Below are 25,579 nucleotides of genomic sequence, written 5' to 3' on the forward strand. Positions count from 1 at the left end.
AAAAACTTGCACTCCTTTATGATCCTCTATTTTTACAGCAGAGCTGTATGGTGTTCGATCTACCGGAATCCAGACATGGATGATTCTATCTTCGATTGTCTTCTTACCATTATGGCTAAGATACAAGAAGATGATAGAAAGGCTTCTTTTGTCTTTGTTGGTGATTTTAATGCTCACCATAGGGAGTGGTTAAGTTCTATCTCTCCTACCGATCGCCATGGCTTAAGAGCTTTAGACTTTGCCTCTGAATCAGGCTGTGAGCAAATCATAAATGAAGCTACTCACAGGTCTGGTAATTGCTTGGACCTCATATACACTGACTCCCCTGGCGTTATAACTAGTAAGGTTGATTCTCCAGTCGGGACTTCTGATCATGCCTTGATTTCATTATTAGTGAAGACTGAGCAGCCTGTCCCTGATATATCATATTCCTGTAAAATTTATATGAAATCCCAAGCAGACTGGAATGGGATTTTGCATGATCTTTTGTGCTTGAATTGGTCACAATTATATAATAGTGTGGATCCTGTTGTCTCTTTGAATGAGAATCTAGTCAACATAATTGATAGGCGTATCCCTTCTCGTGTGCTAAGGTACCGAATGAAGGACAAACCGTGGTTCAATGATGATTGTAGACGTGCTTATTTGGAGAAGCAGGAGGCCTATCACCTTTGGAAGGGTAACAGATCAGATTTGACCTGGAACAACTATACTCAGCTTCGAGCTTTTGCTCAGAGAGTTTATGCCTCAACTGAAAAGGAGTACAATTTAATCATAAAAGAAACCCTCTCTGGTACAACTCAGGAACATAAATGGTGGTCTACCCTTAAATCTGCACTCTTTGGTGTAGATGCAGCAGTTCCTCCTTTACTTAAACCAGATGGCTCAGTCACTCACTGTCCAAAGGAAAAGGCAACCCTTTTGGCTGATGTTTTTGACAGTAAACAGAGTAATGAAAAACTTGAACTTCCTCATTCCTGTTTTCCTGAGGCTAAACTAACTAGTTTAGCTTTTCGATCTCGTGAGATTAAAGCTCTGTTGATGGACCTTGATGCTTATGGAGGTGTAGACCCAAATGGTATTTTTCCTTTGTTTTTTATAAAGACAGCAGATTTCTTAGCTCCAAAGTTATCTGTTATTTTGCGCAAGTTAGCAAGAAGAGGAGCTTTTAGCACTTGTTGGAGAATTGGTAATGTTACTCCTCTATGTAAATGTGTTTGTGGTAGCTCAAGTCCCACTGATTACCGCCCAATTTCCATAACTCCCATATTATCTAAAGTTTTTGAACGTCTTCTGGCAAAACGTCTTGATAGGTTTGCTGAAGGTAATCATCTATTCCCTAGTTTGCAATTTGGTTTTCGTAAAGGCCTTGGAGCATGTGATGCCCTTCTTACAATCTCCAATGCAGTACAGAAATCCCTTGATTGTGGTCGAGAAGTTCGTATGATTGGACTTGATTTTAGTGCTGCCTTTGACCGTGTTAATCATGAGGCCCTTGTTTTCAAACTGAAACAGTTGGGAGTGGGTGGGTCGTTTCTTAGCATTATTATTGATTTTTTAATTAGTAGATCTCAAAGAGTATTTGTTGATGGGCACCATAGTGAGTATAGGAATGTGATATCTGGTGTTCCACAGGGTAGTGTTCTTGGCCCATTACTTTTCATACTATATACACATGACATGTGGTTTGGCCTAGAAAATAAGCTTGTTGCATATGCAGATGATGCTACTCTCTTTGCATCAATTCCATCCCCTGAATGTAGACCTGGGGTTGGTGAATCCCTTAATAGAGATCTAGCTAAAATTAGTGCATGGTGCAAGTTATGGGGTATGAAGTTGAATCCTAACAAAACTCAAAGTATGATTGTTAGTAGGTCAAGGACGGTGGCTCCTCAACATCCGGATCTCAGTATTGATAATGTTTCTTTAAATTTGTATGACTCTTTCAAAATTTTAGGTGTGACTCTCGACAGCAAATTTACTTTTGAGAAACATATAAGGTCTGTGTCTTCTTCAATTGCACAAAAAATTGGCTTATTGAGAAAGTCTTTTAAGATATTCGGTGATCAATCTATTCTGAAGAAGTGTTTTAATTCTTTTATTCTACCTTGTTTTGAGTATTGTTCTCCTGTCTGGTCTTCAGCTGCTGATTCTCATCTTAATTTGTTGGACAGAAACTTACGGTCTATTAAATTTCTTATTCCTGATCTAGATATTAATCTCTGGCACCATCGTTCAATTAGTTCATTATGCATGTTGCATAAGATTTTTCATAACTCTGACCATCCTTTACATTCAGATCTCCCTGGACAATTCTATCCTGTTCGTAATACTAGGCTGGCAGTTAATTCTAATAGCCAGGCCTTTTCCATCATAAGACTCAATACTACGCAGTACTCTAGAAGTTTTATTCCAGCTGTTACCAAGTTGTGGAATGATCTTCCTAATCGGGTTCTTGAATCAGTAGAACTTCAAAAGTTCAAAGTTGGAGCAAATGCTTTTTTGTTGACCAGGCGGACATGAGTCTTTTTATAGTTTATATATGACATATTTGTTTTTGACGTTGTTAATAGTTTATATATGACATATCTGTTATGACGTTGTTACTTTTTTTTAGAATGATTTAATGTTAATTTGTTCTCTTCAGTTATTTATTTCCTTATTTCCTTTCCTCACTGGGCTATTTTTCCCTATTGGAGCCCCTGGGCTTATAGCATCTTGCTTTTCCAATTAGGGTTGTAGCTTGGATAGTAATAATAATAATAATAATAATAGTAAGGGAAAAGGGTAATTTTACTATTATTAGTGATGCAAAATGTGTTACAGGCACTGACAGTATTTAATCCAACCAACCCTTTAGTTTTGGAAATTTTAGAGTGGCTCTATATTTGTTGCACTGCTACCTCTGCGGTCATCCAAGGCGACTGGAGGAAGCAGCAGGGCCTACCGAAACTGCGTCACAATCGCTCGCCATTCATTCCTATTTCTAGCATGCTCTCTTGCCCCTCTCACATCTATCCTCCTACCACCCAGAGCTTTCTTCACTCCATCCATCCACTCAAACCTTGGCCTTCCTCTTGTACTTCTCCCATGAACTCTTGCAGTCATCACCTTCTTTACCAGACAGCCATTTGCATTCTCTCAACATGGCTAAATCACCTCAACACATTCCTATCCACTCTAGCTGCTAACTCATTTCTTACACCCATTCCCACCTTCACTACTTCGTTCCTAACCCTATCTACTCGAGATACACCAGCAATACTCCTCAGACACTTCATCTCAAACACATTCAATTTCTGTCTCTGTTACTTTCAGGGAGAGGTAATTCTCAGCCTTGTCCCAGACTTAATTGCAGACTCAAAATCCAGGGTTAGCGGATCTTAGATCAATTCCTTCTGGATTAAGTCTCATACTGTAACTGATGACCCAGATCAACTGTTACTATGCCCAGTAAGGAGTTTGAGGTATTACTGTACCTCAAAAGGATATCTGCAGCTCGCCCCAGAGTGTCTGAAATCTGTCGGCAAGGGGAAGGTCAAGAGGAGGACTACGAAGAACACCATCTCCTCTTGGATTTGCGAGGTCATCGACCCTCCCCTGAACCCTAATATTACAAGCGCTTGTGGAAACGCCAGACGACCTTCACTGCCCACTACCTGCAAGACGTAACCCACAGGAACATGAAAACTTTTCCATTGGTCCTGTGGTGGCTGCACAGCAAGTGGTTCAACACCTCAAGCTCCTTGATGGACAAGTAGCAGAGATTTGAGGGCAAAGGTCACCCGGGATTATTCCTGTATGAATGTAAGAATGACTGGCTCTTATTCTTCATTTTCCACATCTCTTGGGGAATCGGCATCCAGAGTCCTCTGCAAAGTGGAGCTCAACTATCAGTAGGTAAACTATTTTCCCTTGTGTAACCTGTTATTGTTTCAATATTTGTTTCGTCCCTATACCCTAAGGAGGTGGGTATTGGTAATCTCTGAATTCCTATGACTCGAAAGAACTAGACAGTCACATTGCTAGTACTGTATACGAGCATGCGGCTTGCGTAGACTGCGAGGTGTAGGGTTTCCACCAATTATGTGCAAAACACAAGAAAGGGAAAACCCTGTGTTAAAGCCAAAAAGTTAGTTGGCACGGTCTTCTACCTTCCTACAGGGTAAGTCATTCCCTATAAATAGCATGTGTTTGTATTTAGTGATGGAACAAATGAAAAATTTGGATGTAAAATTTATTTTTCATAAAGATACAAACCTGTAGCTATTTATACAAATTGGCCTGCTAGCACCTGTCCCCTTGAAGTCCTACCTCCAAGCAAAGTAGTTTCACAGCCCAGGTGTGTGAGTGAGTGGGGTTAACCCTCGCTAAAAGTCTAATGGCTCGTCTTTCAGGTTCGCTAAAAGTAATATCCCCTATAAATAGCTACAGGTTTGTATTGTTTGGAAAAATACAAATTACTGTACTTAAAAATTTGTCATTTTCCCTTGATATAGGTAAAGGCCTAGAGACAAATTTGCCTTGAAGTTTTCTAATCTTGTCCCATATTTCCTTTATAGTGGAATTATGGTATTGAGATTAGATATACAGTATATATTTCCTTCAGGATGCCCTTAGGTTTTTTTAAAGTTCTTTTTTTGTTTGGCTCAAGCCCTGAGGTACGCTATTCTATCTGCCTCATAGTTTGTTCTGAAGTATCTTCTGAAGCAAGTTCGGGTGACTTTCCTAGCATTGGCACATTCTTTACTCTACAAAGGAACTAAAGAGCAATAAAGAAAACCACATGTTTTAGGTATAAATTTGCTAGCATTATCATCAGCAACATTTGAAAGGTGTTGATAAGCATGCATAGTACAGTAGATGTAGTCACCATATTTTCTATCGGTGTGTGCACATTTCTACCTCATCTATCTTCCATTTAGATGGGCACATAGAAGGAAGATTGTGGGCATAATTTAACATTATAGGCCAATGGTCACTGCCATGTAGATGTTGATTGACTGACCGAAGGTAATCTAGTCGAATGGAAGAGAACAGATTGACAAATCGATGGCTGATGTAGAGTTATGGAACACATGATACTTAGTGGGGGAACCATCATTCATTATCATTAGATCATTGTTGTTGATTAATTCTTCAATAAGATTACTGCATCTATCACATTTTCACCCAATAAAGTATGCTTTGCATGAAAATCACCCATTAAAAGGAAAAAGGGCATGGAGTTAATTGATTAGGTCTTGGAGGTCAGAGTGTCTTAGGACCTCTTGGATTCCCAGCGTGGTTTACGAGGAAAAGTTCTAAAGAGGGTTCCAGATATAGCGAGCATAAAGCAATTTTTTTCTTGATGTGTTCTAACAGCACATGCCTGTTGTGGTGTATTGAGGGAAATGGTTTCAAATTACAGACTTGTGCTCTTGCAGCTTGTAAAGGAGGGGATCTGCAAAAATGATAACAGATTGCAGGATTAAATGATTTGTCACTGATCTTGGTTTCCTGTAGACAGATGAGCTTTGCGTCAGAGTCCCTGGTTAAAGTTTTTATTCGATCTATACAGTACTAGTATTTAGACACCTGCAGTTTCACTAGATGATGGACATTATCTTCTATTATTTTTAAATATGTAACTTCCCTGGTAGTTACATATATATAGCTTAAATCTCGCGTTTCAACGCGTCACGACAGAAAATTCAAATTCGTGGCGATCGCCGCCATGACAGTAGGTGGTCATACATGAGCGCCATCACTCGTAGGCTATCAGAACCATTCCCAACTTTCTTTAGAAATTCTCTGTCTTTGATCGTGTCAACACCTCGGGAATTCGTTTCGTGGATATATTACTTTATTCTACAATTTGGTGAAGTACCTTTTGTCTGATTATTATTAATAGCTTTCGCTGCCTTTCAACTATCGAAGATATTATATAGGATAGTTTTTTGCTGGTCCAACTTGGACAGTTTAATTGAACTTGATTTTCAAGGATGGACAAGTTTTCAAACCCAGTAATGGCTCTTCTGTTGTTAAACTTTGGGTGTTGGGCTAGAACGGCTTTTGAGCTGCTCTTACTTCCCACACTGTAATTAGCAGGGAGCATGTATGTATTTGTTTTCGTTCCTTGTTCGTACATTGAGGGATCAAATATTTTTCCCCCCTACTTTATTAACGAAGAACTCTACATTAAACATTGTGATGTCACTATTTTGTAACATAACTCCTAGCAGAGTGGAATGTGATTACCTTGAAGGATTTCAGTCCGCCATCGTGATGATGTCGCAATCCTGTGACGTAATCTGCAGAGCATGTCTTCCATTATGTGAATTATTTTCTTTTCTTACAAGAAATTTTTAAAATATTAGCTTACTAAGCATAAGTATGTTTATAATGTAGGGAAATATATTATTTTCAAGTATATATTTACCCTATTAGTATATTTCCCTTAGTCAATTTTTGATTTAGAGTTTTTCTCGAGCGTACAGTCATTTTACGCTCGTAGTATTTCTAAGGGAGATGTCGGATATTAAACGATCGTTTTTGTTTCACAAATATTATTATTCATATATCCTATTGTATTTTCATTCTGGCCCTTGGCTAAAGAGGATAATATCCTGCAATGGGCAGGTCTATTATGATCTAATGTGAAATAGTTTAAAGTGCTAGTGTTCAATGACACACATAATGACGCAATGCAGTCAATCTACGATATGGAATACTCTTGACAATGGTTTTTTGTTTTCACAATTATTTGTATTGTAATTTTATATTTCGATTTTGAGAATACTAATATTAATCATATATTCTATCATATTTTCTTTCTAGCCCTTGACAAAAGAGTATTATCTCTCGGAACGGAAAGGTCTATTAAGATCTAATGTGAAATAATTAAAAGTACTAGTGTTCAATGTCAGTTCAGTGGAGGGTGCATCCGTTCGTGTCAGTCATAATCCCAGCTGGGGACCTCTTTCATGCTCCTCAACCCCTGGGAGAAGGAATGTCGAAAGGCCAAAGGATATATCAGACCTTGATTAGCAAACGGACGACCCCTCGAGCGATCATGTTGACGATCCCAGATCACTCCCCCTCGCCACAGTAAAGACGAGGTTAAAATGTAAGCGTCTTCGTTGGATGAAGCAAAACCGCAACGTGGTTGGCGCCAACCACTACGTTCTAGACCACTCGAGAGACGTATGTCTCCTAATAAACCCTCCTGTAGTAACTGGTGTTTGCTGGAGGTGTTCCTCTCGGACGAAGACAACGTGTCAGCACCGAAACAATTACGTAAGACGCATAGTCCGTTCGGATGAAGAAGGTGCTCAGTTTACGTCGGTACACGCTCCTTCCCTTCCCCCAGACTGGTAACCACCTGGAAGCAGACGCTAATACTGTTGACAATCTCTCACAACGATCGATACACGATTCAGATTGCGCACAAGGCGCGCTAGAAGTATCGACATTTGACGATACCTCTCAGCGATCAGTACATCGTTCAGTTAGCGCACACGGCACTCATCGTATATCTGATTTGGCTGAATTAAAGAGGTCTATTTCGTCTGTTTGACGCTTATGATTCTCGGGCAGAAAAATTATACCTAAAAGAATCTAAGGACAGCAATAGACCAAGAAAACGGTCTTACGATATTATCGGGCAGTGTAGTTCTCCGATACTCGGCAACGCTCCCTCGCAACGATCAGCTCACGTTGCGGCAAGCGTTAGGGTGTACGCATGTGGCAGTCTGGTCTCTCCCTCGCGGCATTCTGGACGCAGACGCCAGTCTGGTCTCTCCCTCACGGCATTCTGGACGCAGACGCCAGTCTGGTCGTATGCTGAACGCTGACAGTCAAAATTTGTCCATTCAACAAGATAGTCAAGCAGTTGTCTCACCTTCGCGTTCTGCGGGACGCATGCTACACGCGGACAGCTCACGGCAATCTGATCAGTCTGAAAGCTCACGGCAACCTGAACGCATGTGTCAGCCTGGACATATGCTGGACGAAGGCAGTCAGGTTTTGTCCCCACATCATGATAGACAAGCAGTTGCCTCTTTTGCGCCACTGACCGGAAGCGATACTGACGCTCCCTCACGGCTCGCGGCATTCGGGACGTATGCAGCATTCTGGAAACTCACGGCAAATTAGACGCATGCGGCAGTGTGGACATATGCTGGACCCATGCAGTCAGGTTTTTCCCATGTCACTATAGACAAACAGTTGTCTCTTCTTTGCGATTGACTGGACGCGATACTAACGCTTCCTCACGGCTCGCGGCAGACTCTCGGCATTCGGGACGCATGCATTAGTCTGATACCTCTCATAGAAACATACGACAGTCTCAATCTGGACCCATGGTGGACTCATATAGTCGGGACTTGTCTTCGCAACAGGATAGACAAGTTTTTTATCTCTCCTTCGCGATTTTCTGAACGCGCAACTAACGCTCCCTCGCGTCATGCTGTTGACATACAACATGCTAAATGCATGCTGGATGCACGCGATCAAGATTTTCCCTTGCATGGGTTTACAGATGTTAATGCTTCCTTACAGCATGATGATCTTACGCTGGAAGCACTGGAACCTGTCTCTCCCTCGAGGCTTACAGTACATAAACGTGATTCTTCTTCACAACTGGACGATATCCTTCACGAGATTTCTTCAGGACAGGATGAATTTTTTTGGAAGACAATAACCAACAGGATGACGCGGTTTTGTCTCCTACTCATTCGAATCAGGGAATCGATGTTCCCTTAGCCGAATTAGAAGACGAATCTCGGGATTCGTTACAGACAGCCGAGTTTAAAAAAAAAAAAAACTCCTCCTTCAAGAATATGGTCCTGGCTAGATCTGTTAAGAGGGTTTTCTCAACTCTCAACCAATGGATGTCCAAGAGAAAGGATCTAGGGAAGACCTCCTTTTTCTTTTCCTCAAACTCGACTGGCTTCCAGATCTAGTTTGTGGTATTCGTCTGGGGGGAAGTTCTTGGTTTGGGAGTTCCTGCCTCCTCCCAAGGAGACTTCTCCAGACCTGCTGTCTCCTCACTCAGGTCAACCATGAGCAAGTCGAAGTTTATGTGGTCCAATTCTGAAATGGACCATCGGCTGAAGGAAACTTTTAGTCAATAGAAGTCTTCAGCCTTACGGACTGAACTCTCGGAATTCTCGCAGAAGCCACAGACCCTAAGAACGAGGCTCAGATGCATCTGATTGCCTGTCTAGATAAGCCCGAGAGGGATGGCCCCTTTGAACTTTCCGCCCCTTTTCACGGCAGAAGTTCTTAAAAAGAGGGCTATGTGTTGTTCCTTTTTATCATCAGGTTTGTCCCTTATTCGGAGATTGACAGCCTGCGCAAGATTTTTTCTCTGGCACTGCTAAGTAGATCCTTTCCACTAGCTTTTTAGCAAGGATACAAAAGGAGGCTCTTCCCACTCGTCAGCTCTTTTGTGGGAGAGCCCCTTCAAGGGAAACTCAAAGGATTGCGACTGGAGGTCAAACTCGCAGATTCTCAAGACAAAAAACCGAATAAAAATAGTGAGACGGGTTATGCCTCCCATGACATTGATACCCTTAGAGTTGACAACAGTCCATTCAGGAAACAAAGCAGAAACTCTTTAAGAACAATTGAGCCTTATGCTGTCAAAATCAGTCATAGAAATGTAGAGGACACTCACTCAGAGGGGTTTTTACAACATATTCTTCCTAGTTCCGAAAAGCCCTGGGGGGGAACCTGTTCTGGACGTCAGTCCATTGTACAAGTATGTTATTTTACCCGGCTAATGTCCAACATGACTTCCTGGCGTCACATAAAGGGAGTAAGGATTTTCTTTGTACCTGGACCTGGACGACTGACCACTCAGAGCAGAATCACAAGTAAAGTGTCTAGAAGCTCTTCAAAGGATAATGCCCTTAACGCAACAGTTAGGCCTGATGGTAACCTGGCCAAATCTTAAATATCACCCTCACAGAATTTCATTTTTCTGAGGATGATAATCGGTTCAGATCGCGCTCAAGGCACTCCGGAAATGTCGCAAGGACTTTTCCCTGGTGGTCACCCGTCTACGGTTGACGATCCCTCGCAGCAATCGGCACACGGTTTAGTTCGCGCACACAGCGCGCTTCAAGTGTCTGGTCTGTCTAAACTAGAGAGGTCGATGTCGTCCCTGTTTGACGCATACGATTCTCGACAGGGATCTGTGAATAGAGTCTCAGAGGAAATGACGCTTAGATATCAAAGAGCTAGTGGCCATTCACCAAGCCCTGATTACTCACTTATTACAGTACAAGGGGAGAAAAGCGTCAGGACGGATCTGCTCTGCTCAACGGAAGAAGACCAAGTTCTTACTGCAGAATGGACCCTACATCACGTGGGGTGCACCAACCTTTGGATGTTGTGGGGCCAACACTCGATAAACCTCTTCGCCTCACAAAGGACATAGAGGTTGCCGGTATTTTGCTCTCCAGTACCAGACCAGGAAGCAGTTGCAGTGGACGCTTTTCTTCGGAACTGGGAAGGTCTAAACCTGTTCTGGACGTCAGTCCATTGTACAAGTACGTTTTTTACCCGGGTAATGTCCGTGACTCGCTGGCGTCACATAAAGGGAGTAAGGAGTTTCTTTGTACCTGGACGACTGACCACTCAAAGCAGAATCACAAGTAAAGTGTCTAGAAGCTCTTCAAAGGATAATGCCCTTAACGCAACAGTTAGGCCTGATGGTAACCTGGCCAAATCTTAACTATCACCCTCACAGAATTTCATTTTTCTGAGGATGATAATCGGTTCAGATCGCGCTCAAGGCACTCCGGAAATGTCGCAAGGACTTTCCCCTGGTGGTCACCCGACTACAGTTGACGATCCCTCGCAGCAATCGGCACACGGTTTAGTTCGCGCACACAGCGCGCTTCAAGTGTCTGGTCTGTCTAAACTAGAGAGGTCGATGCCGTCCCTGTTTGATGCTTACGATTCTCGACAGGGATCTGTGGATAGAGTCTCAGAGGAAATGACGCTTAGATATCAAAGAGCTAGTGGCCATTCACCAAGCCCTGATTACTCACTTATTACAGTACAAGGGGAGAAAAGCGTCAGGACGGATCTGCTCAGCGGAAGAAGACAAGTTCTTACTGCAGAATGGACCCTACATCACGAGGGGTGCACCAGCCTTTGGATGTTGTGGGGCCAACACTCGATAGACCTCTTCGCCTCACAAAGGACATAGAGGTTGCCGGTATTTTGCTCTCCAGTACCAGACCAGGAAGCAGTTGCAGTGGACTCTTTTCTTCGGAACTGGGAAGGTCTAAACCTGTTCTGGACGTCAGTCCATTGTACTAGTACGTTTTTTACCCGGCTAATGTCCGTGACTCCCTGGCGTCACATAAAGGGAGGAAGGATTTTCTTTGTACCTGGACGACTGACCACTCAAAACAGAATCACAAGTAAAGTGTCTGGAAGCTCTTCAAAGGATAATGCCCTTAACGCAACAGTTAGGCCTGATGGTAACCTGGCCAAATCTTAACTATCACCCTCACAGAATTTCATTTTTCTGAGGATGATAATCGGTTCAGATCGCGCTCAAGGCACTCCGGAAATGTCGCAAGGACTTTCCCCTGGTGGTCACCCGGCTACGGTTGACGATCCCTCGCAGCAATCGGCACATGGTTTAGTTCGCGCACACAGCGCGCTTCAAGTGTCTGGTCTGTCTAAACTAGAGAGGTCGATGTCGTCCCTGTTTGACGCATACGATTCTCGACAGGGATCTGTGAATAGAGTCTCAGAGGAAATGACGCTTAGATATCAAAGAGCTAGTGGCCATTCACCAAGCCCTGATTACTCACTTATTACAGTACAAGGGGAGAAAAGCGTCAGGACGGATCTGCTCAGCGGAAGAAGACAAGTTCTTACTGCAGAATGGACCCTACATCACGAGGGGTGCACCAGCCTTTGGATGTTGTGGGGCCAACACTCGATAGACCTCTTCGCCTCACAAATGACATAGAGGTTGCCGGTATTTTGCTCTCCAGTACCAGACCAGGAAGCAGTTGCAGTGGACGCTTTTCCTCGGAACTGGGAAGGTCTAAACGTGTACACTTTTCCTCCATTCAAGATCTTGGACAGTCCTAAAAAGATTCAGGGATTCCCCCAACGTCCGCATGACCATGATAGCTCCTTTTTGGCCCATGAGACATTGGGTCGCAGGGATGTTGGAGTTGTTGTTAGATACACCCAGATCATTACCAACTATTAGGGTTTACTAGTCCGAGTGGGACATATTTAGAGTGTGGTACAGGAATAATAGACTTTCCTCTACCAATACCTCTATAGCCAATATAGCAAAATTTTTCTGTTGTATCTGCGTACAAAAGAGAAGCTAGCTGTACCTTTCATCAAGGGTTACCGCAGCATACTAACCTCCGTCTTTCGTAACCGACACATTGGCCTGTCAGGTAACAATGATCTCTCAGATCTCATTAGATCTTTTGAGACTACTAAGAGGAAAGACAATCCAACCTCCTTGTGGAACCTGGATATAGTCCTGGCCTTTTTAACCTCAAGTAGGTTTATACAGTTGGACAAGGCGTCTTGGAAGGATCTTACCAAGAAGACACTTATCCTAATTTCATTGGCTACAGTCAAAAGATTAGGAGAGTTAAAAGCCATTAGTAAGAAGATGGGCTTTAAGGGAGACAATGCAATTTGCTCCCTTCAGCTAGGCTTTCTTTTCAAAGACAAGACAGACAGCCTCTGATGCTCAGTTAAAAAGCCCGCCTTGCCTTTATCAAAGAATACCCTGGCTTTTTTCATTAAGGATTTAATAAGGAAAGCTCTCCAGGATTGTAAGAAAGAAGTTTTCCCTATCCCTAAGGTAAAACCACAAGAGTTTAGAGCTGTAGCAATTTTTATGGCTTACAAACACAATAAAATGAAGTCAATTTTGGAGCCTACTTTCTAACGAAGGAAATCAATCTTCACAGACATCTCTATCTCAAAGATGTCCAGACCCAGTTTGAGGATTGCTGTTCCCTGGGTCCGTACGTTACCTCTGGCGTCATAGATGGAGAAGGGTCTACTGCCTCTTCCCGATAACTTAATATATACCCTTGCCCTTTTCTCTTGTTCTTGTGTTCACAGGTTGTCTGTGAGGTTGTCGCAGCCTTCCGTCAGTCTAGGATGCAAATCAAGTTAGTTTTATTGTGTTTACAGGTTGTCTGTGAAAGTTGTCGCAGCCTTCCGTCAATCTTGGATGCAAATCAAATTAATTTTAATGTGGAGTAGGTGGTCAGAATCAGTATCCTTGGCTATGCCAGGTTTGCAAGGGTGGTGGTCTAGCCACTCTAAGGGTCGTGGACCTTGTGGCAGCCCCAAGAGACTTTTACAGCCCATGGAGTGGACGCCGAGTCTCTCAAGGAATGCAGGCGAAATGAGGTAGTATCATTGTGAAGCCAGCTTCATTATCGTGTTGTAACACCAGAATCAGTATCCTTGGCTATGCTAGGTGTGCAAGGGTGGTGGTCTAGCCACGCTAGAGGTCGAGGACCTTGTGGAAGCCCCAAGAGACTTTTACAGCCCACGGAGTGGACGCTGAGTCTCTCAAGGAATGCAGGCGAAATGAGGCAGTATCATTGTGAAGCCAGCTTCCTTATCAGGTTAGAACCAGATTGTTAGTACTACTAATTGTAGTTATTAATAATTATACGAATTCCCAATGGGATGAGGTTTTCAACCCACCACCAATGGTGTCAATCAGCTATATATATGTAACTACCAGGGAAGTTACGTATTTAAAAATGATATTTTTATTATAAAATCAATTTTTAAATTTACTTAACTGGTAGTTACATATATAAAAGGACCCTCCTCCCGTCTGAAAACAGAGACATGGAATTTCTGAAGAATGTTGGGAATGGTTCTGATAGCCTACGAGTGATGGCGCTCATGTATAACCACCTACTATCGCCACGAATTTGAATTTTCTGTTGTGACTCGTCGAAACTCAAAGCTATATATATATGTAACTACCAGGTAAGTATATTTAAAAATTTATTTTATAATAAAAATACCATTTTTCTTTGTTTCATTTGTCTTTAGGGATTTCTCGGATGAAGCTAGGTAAGGCCTAGAGATGGATGGTTTTATTATGGCACTGCTCTTCTTTTCTTTCTTTCTGTTATCTTTAGGATCATGAATGGGAAGGCACTTGGGTGTAGAAGAAGGCGAGGATGAGGGGGGACGTTTTCCTCTTTGGAAGCTATTGTTTTCCTATCTCCAAAAGTCAAGCAGGGATACTGCCTGAGATGATACTTTTGAGGTGGTGGGAGTCATATCGATTCCTTGGAGGATTATGCTCGAACTTCAACAGGTCAAGCACTTGACCCATAAGGCTGGTATACCACCTCTAGGAGAGATGAACCTATTGAGGATTCTCTCTGGGGTACTACTTTTGAGGTGGTGGAAGCCATATTGACCTCTTTGGAGGGTTGTGCTCGATGAACCTGATGTGGCAGGTGCTACCACTAGTCCCCCTGTAGGAGTAAGAGATAGTGGATATTTCTCTTTTTTGTTAGCTTATAGCTTTAGCAAAATTAAGTTGCCAACTAAGTAAATTCTTTGCATGGCCTACACGAATATGTTCAGCATTTGCTTTTGAGATGGCAGCAGCTTTCTTGTATTCTCTAGAACCTTTTTAGTTTGATTTATGATGATGTTTACAGTTTGCACAGGTTGTATCTCTGTTGCATTGGTCATGTTCTGATGAAGAACAGTTATTACAGACCTTTGTATTATTGCACTACTGGGATGGGTGACCATTGTAAAGGCCTCTGTTTATATTCTCGAACATGTACTCTTTTATTCTCAATATTTGCTTGATCAGGTATAATATGGGTTCCAAATGTTGAAGCTATCATGTTTGTTTTTGGGATCTTACTTTCCAAACAGAAGGTCACATGTCCAGAATTTTTGGCTTTGAAAAATCATGTAGGTCACTATCGAAAACTACTCCATTACCGTAACTGAAGCTCATGTGTGGTTTAATATCTTTAATAAGATCAGTTTCTTCAATCTTCATGGCACTAAGCATGTGAGTTTGAGTATCTGATTTGTCATTGATCAAAACAGATTGCTTACCGTATCTACTAATATCCTTACTTTTAATTAGTCCAATTTTTTTTATAAGTTTACTTAAACTAATAGTTGTTATTATTAATCTTCCCAGATGCAATGATCCATGTTGGAGGCTTGGGGGTTCTTACTTCTGGAAGTTTATGCTCTTATTTTTTCTATCCATTCTTCAGGTTTATATGCATCCAGGTTTCTTAGTGCTTTATAACATACAGTAGAGCCCCAGAAATCATACAATTATCAATTTTTATGTTCTTTTAACTTTTTGTTTGCTTCTAAAGCAATAAAAATAATACCAAAGCTTCCCAAAAGCATTTACTACTACTAAGTTCCATGAAATCTATAAAAGGCTTCATGAATTGTATTATAGCTACAACCAAGTGGAATATTTTGTAAATGGAGAATTTTCAAATTTTTATTTGGATCTTGTAATGCCCCAGAACCAGAGAGGAAAGCATTACTGTAGGCCTTATTACAAGAGGAATTTTCTGTCAGTGCCAATGAATTCTCTGTAATAACACTGGACAGAGAAGTATTGTTGGAGGAATCTTTTTTTTTTTTTTTTTCTTATTGCCGAGGTCAACAGAATTTTACTTATTTACACAAGCAGGGGTCATCAACGGTGTGTCTGATTTGCCATCTGATCCATTAAGTTTACTCATACATTTTGTTGGAGAAGGGAAGAGGTAATAATAATAATGGATAAAAAAAGGGAAAAAAATCAAGTTTTAAGGGAAAGAAAACATTAAGACTGAAATCCCAAAGTGTCCACTTCCTACCCTGCCACAAAGGGATGGTACCACTGTGATGAGTGTCTCAAGTGTAAGCCAAACCTGTTTGATGAGACCGAGATGATTTAAAGAATACAAACATCCCCACTTCAATCAGAGTGGCAAGCAAACCAGACGTAATGCCGATGGTCATTTCACTATGAACCGAAGGCCAAGTTTTGTTCAAGAATAGTTATGCATGCTAGTGGAACAAGACACTCCTAGGTGTCCAAACATATTGGGAAGACCACCACAGGTCCCACAATTGACTTTGAAAAAAAAAAAAAAAAAAAAAAAAAAAAAAAAAGCTTATCCTGGATACAACATTCTTGACAGTGGTTTTGTAACTTTAATTTGCTTAATAATACTGATCTTTAGTTATAATTTTATCAATAAAATTCTTTAGTGTTTAGTCATGGATTAAAGTTTTATTATTTCCAGGTTTCTGACTGCACTATACCACAAATAGAAGTGGGGAGATTGAGGGAGGTGTATGAGCTCATCTATTCTTTCCTTTTTGTCGTCATACACCTGACAACACTGAGATTACCAAAATATTCCTCCTTGCTTAAAGGCAAGAGCTTGTGGCGCCGTTCTAATACCTACTTACCTACCTGCTCAAGGGTTTAACTTGTGCACTGTCTTTGTTCAGTGGCTATTTTCCTCTTGGTAAGGGTAGAAGAGACACTCCAAAATCAAACCATAGTGTAGTGCCATGGTCTTCTAATGTCTTAAGGTAGAGTTCTCTTGCTTGAGGCTACACTCACCCTCTATTCATTAGTATTTCACTTCCTTTTGTTTATTCCAGTATTATAGTTTATATATGAAAGATTTATTATAATGTTACTGTTCTTGAATATTTAATTTTAATTGATCATTACTTAATTTACTTTTGTTCCTACACTTCATATAAACCCTCATTCTTTACTATAGGAGATATTCTAACGCGTGCTGGAAAATACGGCAGACAAACCTTAACAAGGTCGTTAACGACCAGGCAGGTAGTTATCCACCTGTTAGCGGTGGGGGACTGCCAGTCAGTAGCTACTGTTTACCTCCAATCGAATTCTAGCCGTCACAGTGGTAACACCGCTGCTCCTGCTTTTGTTTGACTGGCAGACTAGCCTTTCTTTGTTGTGTTTTTGATACCGTTTCTTTTGTCTTTGTTAGATGTGATGTCCTCTATTATGAGGAAGTGTCTCGGTTTCCCCAAAATCCTGTGGCACCATTATGTCGCTGCAGGAGGTGGATCCTCATTCCCTGTGCCCTACGTGCAGAGGGCATAGGTGTTCTGAAGGCTCCCCCCTGCCAAGTGTGTTGAGAGTGGTCGCCCTCTCAGTGGGAAAAGTCTGAGAAGAGGAAGAAGAAGAAATCCAAGAGGGACTCGTTACCTCCAGGTTCGCCGTCGAAAGGTGTCTCGCGGTCCTCTTCTTTGGTCTCTCGTTCTCTCCCTTCAGACTCTTCCTTGCCTCCCTTGTCCGGGGGAAAGTTGAGGAAGAGTGGCACCATTGATTTAACCCCCATTCCTCTTGGTCAGGCGGATCACCTTGCCTCTCCCCTAGTGGGGCAATATTTTCCGACACCGGGAATGACTTCGTTACCGCTTCCATTCCAGATCATGTACGAGCGCTGCCCTTGGACTTCCTGGTTCTCTTTCAGAGGAAGTTTGGAACCACTTCCTCGCGGGTAAGGTAGTGCCTCGGGGGTCCCTTCTGTTTTGGAACCCTCGGGAGTTCCGGACCTCGCCTACCTCCCGTCAACTCAGTCGGCGCCCGCAGAAGTTTCAGTGGATGCAGTAACTTCAGCTCCTGCGGCGCCTACTTTGCACTCCGTTTGCACTTCTACAAAATCACAACGTCGCAAGCGCAAACATCACAGTACCTCCCCTTCCTCCTCCTCTTCGTCATCGTCCTCGCCCTCTTCGGAGGCTAGGAGGGAGAGAGAGAAGAGGAAAAGGAGAGCGCGCTCTCCTTCGCCCAGACATTCTCGCCGGAGAGACAGGCGACATAGGAAGAGACATCATCGTTCTCGCCTTCTGTCTCTTCTCGAGATGTCTTGCTGCGAGACTATAAGCACTCGTCACTAACCTAAGAACGCTTCCTCTCATCGTTCTGCCTCGCTATTGTCTTCCTCTCGCGAGGGATCATCTAAGTGCTTCAAGAAATAGTGTGCTACGTTACGTTCTCGCTCTTCATCACAAGAGAGCTCTCCAAAGCATAATAAGCGTTCCCTTAAGAGAAGCTCTACCCACGATTTTTCATCTAATCGCGCCAGGAACGCGGCCAAGTGCAAAGCGCGCTCTGACCTCTATCCCTTTCCTCCACATAATAGTTTGAGGATCTCCGACTGCTCTAGGAAAGGTAGAAAGAGCACTTCTCCTCATCTAAGCTACCTGTCATCAGAGAGAGAGCACTCTCGCCCTTCAACTTCCCGATCACGCAAGACTCCGGTCATACTCTCGCGGGGTCAATCACTTCGCCCTCGTGTTTCAAACAGGACAACTCCAGTTCCCTTGCTCCCTAATAAATTATGGAATACGAGCCTCTTGAGATGCTCAGAAGAAGATGCAGGGGTTCAACCCTTCTTCTCTTCTGTTGAGAGCAGAGGGAAAAGGCCAGATCACCGATCTGTTTGACCTCTTCCAACTCGTTCTTCATTCCTTTCAGAGAGAGGAATCTCTACGAATCCTACTAAGACAGTACCGATAATTCAGTCACCTTCTCCTAGACCGTCGACTTCAACGCAAGGTTAGGCGCTCGCGGCTCCATTATCCAGCACTCAGCCTTCCCCTGTAACATCGGTAATATGGTCTCCTACTTCTATCGCCCTTCCTCCTGTAATAACTCGCGAGGAATTAGCGCAGCCTGAGGATTCCTCGGAAGAGCAACCATCAAAGGACTAAGTCATCCTATTTGAGGGCTCTAAGAATTATGTGTAATATCTCAGGCCTAGGCGATCTACATATGTCTCCTCGACATACTGACCCTCCAGCTTCAGACAGACTAATTTGTCTTCTACCGAACCCTAAGACCAGAATTGAACTTTCCTGGTCTGTTCACGCTGCAGGCCGTCTGATGAAGGTCACGGTGGCGGTCTCGGAAAAAACAGGTTCCTTGAAGTCTCAGGGATCCCATAAACTTTTACAATTCCCGTTTACGAGGCAAAAGCGCTTTTACAAGGTCAGACACACCAACCCTTCTCCTCTGACCCTGGATCCCCTCACGGCGAGGCTCACACCTGGCTGCTCCTCGGAGAGACACACTACTCTTCCAGTCTCTTTCACAGCCACAGGAGCCTCAGCAATGGAAGCAGCTTCAATGTCCCTTTTGGAGGCTTTATCTTGGTTTGACACGTGGTCTGGTACAGTTGGCTACCTAGCAAGTCACGAGGACCTGTCAAACCAAAACTCCATGCAGTCCCTACAGGAAGTCCTAGCTGCTGGGGCCAAGACAATGGACTGCCTAACTGCTACAACAGCGACCATGTTGGGCAATTTGATCCTCAAAAGGATGCAATCAGTAGTTTCCAGACTTCATAGAAGCATCGGTAAGTCCGAGAGATCAGATTTGAGAAACTCGGACCTTCTATAACCTCTCCTCTTTTCTAAACAAGCAGTTTCCTCTACCTTAGATACTTGGAGGAAAGAGAGACAGGACACTGCGATGCAAAAGGCTGCCTCCTTTCACACAATGCAACAGCAGCCAACTCCACAACCTAAGACGACAACTGCGGCTCCACTCCCAGCCAACGCCACAACCTAAGACCACAACTGCGGCTCTCCAAGAGCCTCAGCGGCCCCTCCTTTGTAATCAAACCTATGGGCAGAGGAAAGTCGGCTCCACCCAAGACTAAAGGCAGAGGGAGGAACCCTAGACAGAAATAGGGTCTCTGCTCCCCCTTCCAGTGCGTAAGGGGGTTGCCTTCAGGGGAGTTGGAGTAGGTGGAAAGCTATGAGGGCCATGCAATGGACCATCAAGGTGCTTCGTTGGGGTACCACATCCCCTTCATAGGCTCTCCTCCTCCAATCGCATCCACCCAGGTCCCTTGGAATCGCGGGAAACAGGAAGCCCTAGCTCAGGAGATCCAGTGCATGCTTCTAAAGGGTGCAATCCAACAGGTCCCCAACACCTCCCCGGGGTTTTTCAGTCGCCTCTTTCTGGTAGAGAAAGCCTCGGTGCGTCGGAGACCTGTAATCGATCTCTCTACCCTGAATCAGTTTGTGAAGCAGACTCCATTCGAAATGGAGACAGCAGCCTCCGTGATCAAAGCAGGAGTCTTTATGGCATCTGTGGACTTAAAAGACGCATATTTCCAAGTACCGATCCATCGTTCAATTTGGAAATTCCTGCGATTTCTGGTTCAGGGTTGAAGCTTCGAGTTCAAAATCCTATGCTTCGGCCTCTTGACCACCCCACAGGTGTTTACAAGGGTTTTCAAACTCATTTCCTCCTGGGCACACAAGCATGGGATTAGACTGCTAATGTATCTAGACGATTGGCTACTCCTGGCCTCGTCCAGGGAACAAGCTCTGGATCACCTGAGGAGGTTTCTCAACTTTTGCAAGGATATGGGGATCCTTGTAAATGTAGAGAAGTCTTGTTAGATTCCAACCCAAGTCAAGAACCATCTGGGTATGTCCATCAACCCCCAGGGAGGGAGGGTATTCCCTTCGGAAGACAGACTTCTGAGACTGGAACAATCCATCGCCCAACTCTTGTCTCCACTGCCTCCTCCAGCCAAGTTGTGGCAGAGTCTTCTGGGCCATCTTTCCTCCCTGGAAAAACTAGTTCCATGCAGAAGATCAAGAATGAGAGTTCTCCAGTGGCATCTGAAAACCCATTGGTCCCAAAAGAACTATTCTCCATTCTTGCCAGTGGAGGTTCCAGCTCTGGTGATAAAAAATCTTCAGTGGTGGTCAACCAGAGAGAATACCCAAATGAGCATTTCCCTCCTAAGCCCCAATCCGAAGTTAAAACTTTTCAGACGCGTCACAACGGGGCGGGGGTTCCCACCTAGGCCCGATAGTAGCATCAGGAATCTGGTCTCCGATAGAACAAACTCTCCATATAAATCATCTGGAATTGTTAGCAGCCTGGAAAGGCCTCAAATACTTTGAACAAACTCTCCATATAAATCATCTGGAATTGTTAGCAGCCTGGAAAGGCCTCAAATACTTTGTAGAAGATCTAAAAGGACGAGAGGTGGTGCTGATGAGCGACAACTCCACAGCCTTCTTGTACATCAACAAGCAAGGGGGTACTCTGGGAAGAGACCTCTGTCTGCTAGCATTACAGATTTGCCAGTGGGCGGAAGGTCACGACATTTCTCTCACAGCCAGATTTATTCCTGGTCAGAGAAACATCGTGGCAGATCAACTAAGCAGGCATCACCCAGTGTTGAGTGGCGAATAGTCTTTGGATCCTCGAGTTGTGAAGACAGTAATAGCTAGACCTGTTCGCCACTTCTCTGAATGAGAAACTTCCCTGCTACGGGTCCCCAGTTCCAGATCATCAGGGAGCGATCCAAGACGCCCTTCAACAGTCTTGGGACAACCTGGACGCATATGCCTTTCCACCCTTTTGCCTGCTGAGAAGGGTGATCAACATACTCAGGACCTCCCGGAACTGTAAGCTAACCCTAATAACTCCGGCATGGCTAAGCAGAGAATAGTACGCAGACCTTCTTTCCCTGCTGGTTCAGGTTCCATGGTTTCTTCCTCCAGAACCTCTTCTGCTGATGCAGCCACACAGAGAAGGCCTATGACAGAGTACCACTAAGATATATAGAGATGTCTAAGGCATAGAGGAGTTACAGATGTTGGAACGCTCGGAGAGCTGCATTGAAATGTTGAGACCAGAAGCCTGTAAGGAGATATGCCTTAGAGAGAAGAGGGTTAAGGATAAGCAGGGAAAAAATATATATGACGACTTGGATGGATGGCAACCAGCGTACCACAATCAAATTAGGGAGAGGAAATCTCAAAAGGGTTCAAATACCTTGGCTCTGTGATGGACAATATAGGAACATGGAAAAGGAAATAAACAACCTGATTGTGGTTGGAACAAGTGTAGAAGTGTCTTCTGGTATATAAGATGGGCAAGTCCCCATTATATTAAAGAGCATGGTGCACTAGGTACTTGTTAGATCAGCAATGATGCATGGATTGGAAGTAGTACCAAAGAAAATGAAGGGAAGAAAGGCGAGGATGCTTAGGTGGATTATTGGAGTAAAAAGAATGAGGGTTTGTATTAGTGTCGGAACCATTGTAATTTTACTAACAGTACATACCCGAGACCTTTAATGAGAGTATAACATTGGTAAAGCTAAAAATGCCATTAAACTTTTAACAAGGTAAGCTTAGGTGGTCAACAGGAGTTTGGGTAACCCTCGCTTTGACCTTTGGTATAGGAGCTAGCAGGGTGGTCGAGGTCGGGTATACAACTTAAAGGTCTCGGGTTTATTTAGTTAAGAAAAATGCAAATAAAAACTTTTACTTTTTCCTGCATGTAATACAACCCATTGACCTTTAATAGAATACGTATCTTTATGAGAGAGGAACTTCACGTGACCAAAACTGACTTCGTTAACTGACTAGTGTGAAATAAAAAGGATTCATATTTAGGAAAATTACAAATTTTACACATTTCTTTTCTTTAAATAAACTGTTTTATGCTCTTCAGCCAGTCAATTGTCTCTTAACATATCTCTTTATCTTACAGGTTCAATAACTCCTGCACACAGTGGGGGAGGGTGTTACAGCTTAGTTTTGTCTTAATCCGTTACTTAAGCGCCAGTAATTTTGATGACCTTCAAGTACCCCAACGTTGAATATCACGAATTGCTCCAGACGCTCTAGTGCATCCCTAAAGATATGAACATTGTTTCTGCTCTGCATACATATTGGTAAAAGAAAATTAAGAGGTTTTCTGCCTTTGTCTTTATAAAGTTGTATGGATTATTGATGTGTTCTTAAGGTAAGTTGGGGTGAGAAAATACAGATTAGATGTGTGTCCCCATTACAGGGAGTACTTATTTTTTGTTGGGACCAATATCATGGTGGAGTTCAGATGAGGTTCTGCCATGGTCCTTCAGTACTTTTGCTTAGTTGTACCTTGCAGATTCGGTTTAAAGGACTGGTGATAAATATGTGCATGTGTATGTAGACATACAGTATTTAGAACAATTTCTACCCAATGGTATTATTGGGATCTAATGAAAGTTATTGTGACCAGTAATGTATGTAATTTGACTTGAACTTTTAAATTATTGTGAAACTTTTAACACCACAGTCTTGTAATATTTTCTATTGAACTTGATCAGTAACCAATATTTTCTATTGAACTTGATCAGTAACCATTATCCAATATCTATCTTATCCAATATCTTCTATTCATTGCATATATTGTCTTCACTTTTCAACTTATATATTTCTTCCTGAATTGTATAAAAACAAAATAAAATTGTAAGGTACCAGTATGTTAATAGAATTATTTTCACATGACAGGATAAAGTTATTTTTTCCTTTTATTTTTTTATTAAAGAAATACAGTTTATAGTAGAATTTTTTTTTACTCCATACATGACAGCTTCCTTAGTTCATATTTTATTTTCTAATTATTAACTTGTAATTTTGAAAGTTTAAGAAAATCTCACACGAGATTAGAACTGTTCACCGCACCTTCAGAAAGAAGCCTGTAAAATGTGGAGGGATCAGTATAGTTAAAAATAACTGTGCTACATCCTGCCGCAGTCCGAATCCACAAACCACCATTTTATAACTTATTTTTTATTTTTAATACTTTCATGCCATATCTGTTCCCATGTAAAAGTCCTAGGGAAGCTCTTAAAATTGTGTTGGATCCCTTTGCCTTGCTAGTGCTCATTTAGCTTGTTTATTTATTTTTTCAGATCTCTAGGGAAATCCACTGCATTTTTGTAGTGTGGCTAGTGTGTGGACGGCATCATGAAAACAGGCAGTCTGACAACTGCCATCACCAATGGAGACCGGATAAGGAGGCCCAAATCTTCATTAGGTCATACGATGTCGGTTTAGCACAAGTGGAGAAGTACCTCCACCTTCTGATGGGGTGTGGCAAACCCTACGCTCCACCATAACCTGAAAACCCATTTATGTAGCTCTGAGGACTCCTTGCTCCTGACTCATACTCCCTGGGGACAAAGCTAAGGGTGAAAGTAGGCACACCCAATGAGTGGAAGGAAGAAACAAAGCTCTTCCTTGCTTTCAAAGGATACGCCTGATAGAGCGTAGGGATGATTGAAAAATCACGTCCATACCAAGAAGCAGAGTGGGGATCTACAGCCCATTTAACTAAAGCCACCAGTAGATCTCAAACGACTTCGAGTGAGTTTCTTCTCCAACATCCCTTCCACCTCTTGCCTGCAAGACTAGGGCTTTCACTGATGCTGGGTGTTTAATCGGAAACTTGAATGAAATGAGAGATAGGGGAGGTGGGTGGTATGGAAAGGGTAGCAAGTAGCCCTCCCAAAGGACACTTTTTACCTTAGGCTCCTATACCTTTCCAAAGACGGGTTGTTAATTTCATCGACTTGGCAAAGTATATCACTGTACCCAACCACTGGTCAAGCCAGAACACAGCACGGAGGGATACCAAGGGCAAGCCTCCATGACTGCTGACTCTACAGGTCAAGGTGGATGTTCCGCCTTCACTCTCACAAGTGTGAGAGGTAGATGTGGCATTTTCTATCATACAGAATTGCCGCTGCCTAGAGTGGGGGTGGTAAGATCATATTTGACCTGCCGTAACAGAGAGAATTCTCAGATTACAGATTTGACACCCACTCAAAATTCAGGTCCTCAAGATCCGACAGGGGTAACTCAAAGGGGCACCGAAGTCCCAATCAATTACCAAAGTTCTCCCCCCGAAGGTGGAGCCATGTTCACCCCCTGTAGGCCATTGCACGCACGAATGAGAGTAATGAGCTTCACAAACTCTCCGACTCCGGGTAGTCATGGCAATGAGAGGATATTTCTGGTTACGCAATGCGCTGGCACACGATGAGGAACAATGTTGCCCTGGCATCATAGGTCAGGGCAGTTCAACCATGGCCCCATGCTTGGAGGCACAGGCAGCAAGGCCTATCGCCCCACATTTTTCACTTGGTTAGTACGACATTGAATGTTATTAACCTCTCATCACGATCCAGTCGAGGAAGGAGCTGACATCTAGCATTCAGGAACAAATAGAGATGGAGGTAACCATAGCTTCTCCACAACCTACGAACAGTGTATACTACATTATACACCTCTGTCCCGGTCTTGGTTACCGGGGACACTGAGCCGGTACACTAGTTCCGACGCTGGGCCCTTGCCCAAGGGGCGTGGCTTACAGGAGCCTCACACAGGTCGGGAATACCTCCAGGGAGCTCCACAAGGGCCAGGGATACACGAGGGACTGGGACAGGGGGACACCCTTACCTATATTAGGCCTGTGGTCCACAGTCCCCTACTCCAGTTCCTCGACTGTCAGAACGGAGGCAGCCACACCTGACTTGTGGTTGCCTCATCAGCCACCAAGGTCCCTGACCCCAAGGAACTACCATGCCCTTCACACCTAGTGCCACAGGATCACCAACCTGCATAGGGGGGTGTTACCGGCGGGAGGCAACCTTGGCTACCACCGCCCAAACCAGTCATGGTAGGTCTCCCTGAAAAACCTAAGGAAGCC

General features: G+C 43.3%; 1 long non-coding RNA gene across 6 annotated transcripts in view; it reads left to right on the top strand.

The window, feature by feature from the left end:
- LOC137634916 (uncharacterized) overlaps positions 1-23,913 on the top strand; it is a 138,990-nt gene extending 115,077 nt beyond the window's left edge. For 2 of the 6 annotated variants that reach the window (XR_011042588.1, XR_011042590.1), the window contains exon 6: positions 22,592-23,379. This is a non-coding gene — a long non-coding RNA (uncharacterized lncRNA). Of the gene's footprint in view, positions 1-16,313; positions 16,609-22,591; positions 23,381-23,780 lie in introns of those variants that run through there. The other 4 variants (XR_011042587.1, XR_011042586.1, XR_011042589.1 and 1 more) reach the window with 4 other exon arrangements.
- The last annotated feature ends 1,666 nt before the right edge of the window (positions 23,914-25,579 follow it).

This window comes from Palaemon carinicauda, chromosome 45 (assembly GCF_036898095.1).
Source record: "Palaemon carinicauda isolate YSFRI2023 chromosome 45, ASM3689809v2, whole genome shotgun sequence".
Lineage (NCBI taxonomy): Eukaryota > Metazoa > Arthropoda > Malacostraca > Decapoda > Palaemonidae > Palaemon > Palaemon carinicauda.